Source organism: Hevea brasiliensis, chromosome 17, assembly GCF_030052815.1.
Source record: "Hevea brasiliensis isolate MT/VB/25A 57/8 chromosome 17, ASM3005281v1, whole genome shotgun sequence".
NCBI lineage: Eukaryota > Viridiplantae > Streptophyta > Magnoliopsida > Malpighiales > Euphorbiaceae > Hevea > Hevea brasiliensis.
This window is the reverse complement of record NC_079509.1, coordinates 12,370,769-12,375,911: the sequence shown is the minus strand read 5'-3', so window position 1 is coordinate 12,375,911 and position 5,143 is coordinate 12,370,769. Positions and strand designations below refer to the sequence as shown.

Sequence of the window (5,143 nt, the reverse complement as noted above, 5' to 3'; positions counted from 1 at the left end):
ATAAACATTTCTAACACATGCGGAAATTCTAAGATTTAACAAGTTTATACAAATAATAATAATTGACCTGCGAGGGAGAAAGCAGGTTAACCTCAAAAAATATCCTCCTGTAGCCTGTAAAAATTTTTGAACAGGAGTGAGCGTTCGACTCAGAGAGTAAAATATCAATTTTAACCATAATCCCTATAACTATCTAAAACTAATGCACCCTGTAGAGTGAAATGCAACATCAACAACATTTTCACATCATAACATCAAAAAGGTAATTTGGAGCACTCACACACCCTGTAGTATCAATCATAACATATGGGAGCTGATCCCCTATACAGCTCTCTTAAATCCAACCTGGTGCCAGCGAATTACTCAAGCTCGGACTTCCACTTAATAACCAAATCGAGGCTCCCAGCGAATTACTCAAGCCGTGACTACCCCTCGAAGGATCGGGTCCCAGCGAATTACTCAAGCCGTGACTACCCCGTCCTATCCATAGTCCACACCACATCACACGCACGCCAACGCATGCACACTGCTCCAAATTACCACAACAACATCCATGGCACATCAACAGTTATGAATGCAACATAAATTGTGCCTAGAGTTTAACTACATAAATATATGCATATAAGTGATGCATGGGCATGCTTGAACATATAATAATATCGAAATTACAATTAAAATTAATATTCTACTCACAGACTTGACGACAATCACTTTGTGGCGGGGCGGAAGGAAGAAGGTCATCGACTTACGACAATTTTTATTACAATCATTTAATAAATTTGACTCAATACAAATAAAGAAAAAGACCAATACGTCCTAAGTCGTGCCGAAAATCCGACAGAGTCTCCCCTATACCTAGGACCTACCCAACCTGCAAAAGGGCTCAAAATACACTTCTATACTCACAATCCATATATCCACAACTCAATCACATCACACAGCCCCTTCTGGGCCCATCAAATCAATCATCCATCACAATATGTAAAATTTCAATTTAGTCCCTATAATTGACCATTTTTGCAAAAACTGCCCAAACAAGCTCTAAAAATTATAAAACTTTGCCCCGCGGTCCTTAGCAATATTACTAAGCTATTGCAAAAAGAATCGTAATTTTCTAAGCTACCACGAATATTTTACGGATTTTTAATCCTATTTAAGCACTAGAAAATTACGTAAAAACAAGGTTCGGGTTTACCTTTGCCGATTCCGACTTTGGGGACGCACTCGGGACGTCTGACAATGGGGGGCTAGCCAAAACCTCGGTCCAATTCGGAGACTTTTCCAGAAGTCCGTTCGCCTAATTCACGCATCTGGCCAATCATCCAATTTCCACGAATTGAGGATACCTACACGAAGCCCATAACACGGGGGTTAGTACATAAATTTTTCAGAATTTTCTAAGCTCATTTAATGCTCGGAAAAACACTGCGAAGTTCCATGGGACCCACCGAAAAACGGTGTCGAAAAAATTCGAAATTTATGTCGCCGCGAAGCTTTCGACGAGTGGAGCGCGCTGGTAGCCTCGGTTTTCTAGTGGGATTCACGGTTTTTGAGAAATCTAGCCCAAAAGTCGAAATGGGCTAAAAACTTCCCGAGCAAAAATTGGACAAACCGCTAGATGGATTTCGGCGTTCTTGGTGTCTATGGAAAGCTCTCGCCGAGTAGATAATTTTAGACACAAGAGCCGGTCCAATTGGTGGCCGAATCGGCCGGATTTTGGCCGGAGAAGCTAAACGCTGCACAGGGAGGAGAGATCGCGCGTTCCCGCTTTAGGGCGGCCCGGGCCGACACCGGGAGGCGCGGCGAGGGGGGACGGGAGGCGGTGGCGTGGCGAGGGGAGGAGAGAGAAAAGAGAGAGAAAAGGGAGAGGGAACGTCGCGCGCGGGGAAGAAAAAGGGAAGAAGGAAAAGGCGGTCCGATTCGGCCGGTCGATCCGATCGGTCGATTCGGTTCGATTCGAATACAAAATTTTGAATTTTACTGCCTCGGGACCGAAAACGAGGTCCAAAAATTCCGAAAAAATTCTAGAAAACTCAGAAAAATACGTAGACTCTAAATATATTTTTAGTTTTGTCACGTGGTCTTTAAATTAATTTTTAAAATTCATTAAAGTTTATATTTTCGGAAAATCGAACCCGATTTTTAAAATCCGAAAAATCTCAAAAAAATTCCTAAAATTTAAATAAAATTAAAATACCAAAAATGCTCATAAAATTTAAAATTTTGGGGTGTTACATTCTTCCCCCCTTACAGAAAATTCGTCCTCGAATTTTTACACAAGGCAGAATAAAGCACATGATTACACATTGAACAGATAAGGGTACTTGCTACGCATGTCCCGTTCTGACTCCCAGGTGCACTCTTCCACTGACTGACTCCTCCACAAAACCTTAACCATAGGTATCTGTTTTGATCTCAGCTGTCTCACTTGGTAGTCCACTATGGCTACAGGCTGCTCCTCAAATGTCAAGTTCTCTTTTAGCTCTATCAGTCTTCTATCACCAATCAGTAATTGCTGCTGTCATAGAATCCAAAAACCGATATGCATCGTCTGACACATCATAAGTACCAGGTACCAACTTCTTAAAATTTATGATCTGTTTGTAAGGTTCCCCTCTTGGTGCGGTGGACTGCTGCTGCTGTGGAGGGTGGACCATATACTGCGCCATCATGTCGATGGTTCTCTGCAGACCAGCTAGAGTAGCTGTCATGGGGTCCATGGGACCCTGTGCCATGAAAGACTGTTCCTGAACTGTGGGCAACTGCTCTTCTACTTGAGCAGCTCTAGGCCTCCTACCCCGCCTCCTCGGGGCAGGCGCCTCATCCTGTGCCGACACCTCGTCAGCACATCCGTTCTCGTGCGATGGCGGCTCTCCGCTTCTACGCATTTTCACGAAATTCAAAGATTAGCCCACAAAATTCAAAACTGCACATTGCACAGCTCTATAGACTCATATTTACACACAATATATGAAGTAGAAACTAGAAGCAAAGACGACAATGCAAGACGAATATGGACCCTATTTTTCCGCATGTGACTCCTATTAGACTTTTCCCAACACTTTAGACAACATTCCCTAAGAATCTGGAGCCTAGGCTCTGATACCACATTTGTCACGACCCAACCTATGGGCCGGACCGGCACTAGGACCTAGGCCAGCCTAAAGCCCCCGAGGCCCGTAGTAAGCCTAACTGTTCATTAACCCAACTCTAAGGCCCATTTGGGCCCAATTTCAAGAAAACAAACGGACAGAGTCCGACCATAAAATGGACTTACCAACAGGGAGTTTCCGACTCACCCGACCTGTAAACACAATATATAGTCAATTGGGGAGCTCAGCTCACCCTCCTCATACTCATCAACATAATAATAAATGGGAGCTCAGCTCCCTCATCCAATCCATCAAACATGCATAGCATATTAAATTTACAGGTCCCAAAATAATAATTTAGTTTACAGACCCAAATCAAATAAACATTTCTAACACATACGGAAATTCTAAGATTTAACAAGTTTATACAAACAATAATAATTGACCTGCGAGGGAGAAAGCAGGTTAACCTCAAAAAATATCCTCCTGTGGCCTGTAAAAATTTTTGAACAGGAGTGAGCGTTCGACTCAGAGAGTAAAATATCAATTTTAACCATAATCCCTATAACTATCTAAAACTAATGCACCCTGTAGAGTGAAATGCAACATCAACAACATTTTCACATCATAACATCAAAAAGGTAATTTGGAGCACTCACACACCCTGTAGTATCAATCATAACATATGGGAGCTGATCCCCTATACAGCTCTCTTAAATCCAACCTGGTGCCAGCGAATTACTCAAGCTCGGACTTCCACTTAATAACCAAATCGAGGGTCCCAGCGAATTACTCAAGCTGTGACTACCCCTCGAAGGATCGGGTCCCAGCGAATTACTCAAGCCGTGACTACCCCGTCCTATCCATAGTCCACACCATATCACACGCACGCCAACGCACGCACACTGCTCCAAATTACCATAACAACATCCATGGCACATCAACAGTTATGAATGCAACATAAATCGTGCCTAGAGTTTAACTACATAAATATATGCATATAAGTGATGCATGGGCATGCTTGAACATATAATAATATCGAAATTACAATTAAAATTAATATTCTACTCACAGACTTGACGACAATCACTGTGGCGGCTGGGCAGAGGAAGAAGGCTGTCCCGGCTCACCTGACAATTTTTATTACAATCATTTAATAAATTTGACTCAATACAAACAAAGAAAAAGACCAATACGTCATAAGTCGTGTCGAAAATCCGGTAGAGTCTCCCCTATACCTAGGACCTACCCAACCTGCAAAAGGGCTCAAAATACACTTCTATACTCACAATCCATATATCCACAACTCAATCACATCACACAGCCCCTCCTGGGCCCATCAAATCAATCATCCATCCCAATATGTAAAATTTCAATTTAGTCCCTATAATTGACCATTTTTGCAAAAACTGCCCAAACAAGCTCTAAAAATTATAAAACTTTGTCCCGCGGTCCTTAGCAATATTACTAAGCTATTGCAAAAAGAATCGTAATTTTCTAAGCTATCACAAATATTTTACGGATTTTTAATCCTATTTAAGCACTAGAAAATTACGTAAAAATAAGGTTCGGGTTTACCTTTGCCGATTCCGACTTCGGGGACGCGCTCGGGACATCTGACAATGGGGGGCTAGCCAAAACCTCGGTCCACCGAGACTTTTCCAGAATCTGTTCGCCGGAAATTCACGAACCGGCCAATCGTCGAATTTCCGCGAATTGAGGATACCTACACGAAGCCCATAACACGGGGGTTAGTACATAAATTTTTCAGAATTTTCTAAGCTCATTTAATGCTCGGAAAACACTGCGAAGTTCCGTGGGACCCACCGAAAAACGGTGTCGGAAAAATTCGAAATTTATGTCGTCGCGAAGCTCTCGACGAGTGGAGCGCGCTGGTAGCCTCGGTTTTCTCGTGGGATTCACGGTTTTCGAGAAATCTAGCCCAAAAGTCGAAATGGGCTAAAAACTTCCCGAGCAAAAATTGGACAAACCGCTCGATGGATTTCGGCGTTCTTGGTGTCTATGGAAAGCTCTCGCCGAGTAGCTGATTT

At 42.8% G+C, this 5,143-nt stretch overlaps 1 long non-coding RNA gene across 1 annotated transcript; it reads right to left on the bottom strand.

The window, feature by feature from the left end:
• Positions 1-3,107: 3,107 nt before the first annotated feature.
• Positions 3,108-4,738, bottom strand: LOC131175442 (uncharacterized). The gene is made up of 3 exons (XR_009145648.1): positions 4,671-4,738; positions 4,165-4,222; positions 3,108-3,585 (listed from the first exon to the last, which is right to left on the bottom strand). It is a non-coding gene; the product is annotated as an uncharacterized LOC131175442 (long non-coding RNA).
• Positions 4,739-5,143: the final 405 nt, after the last annotated feature.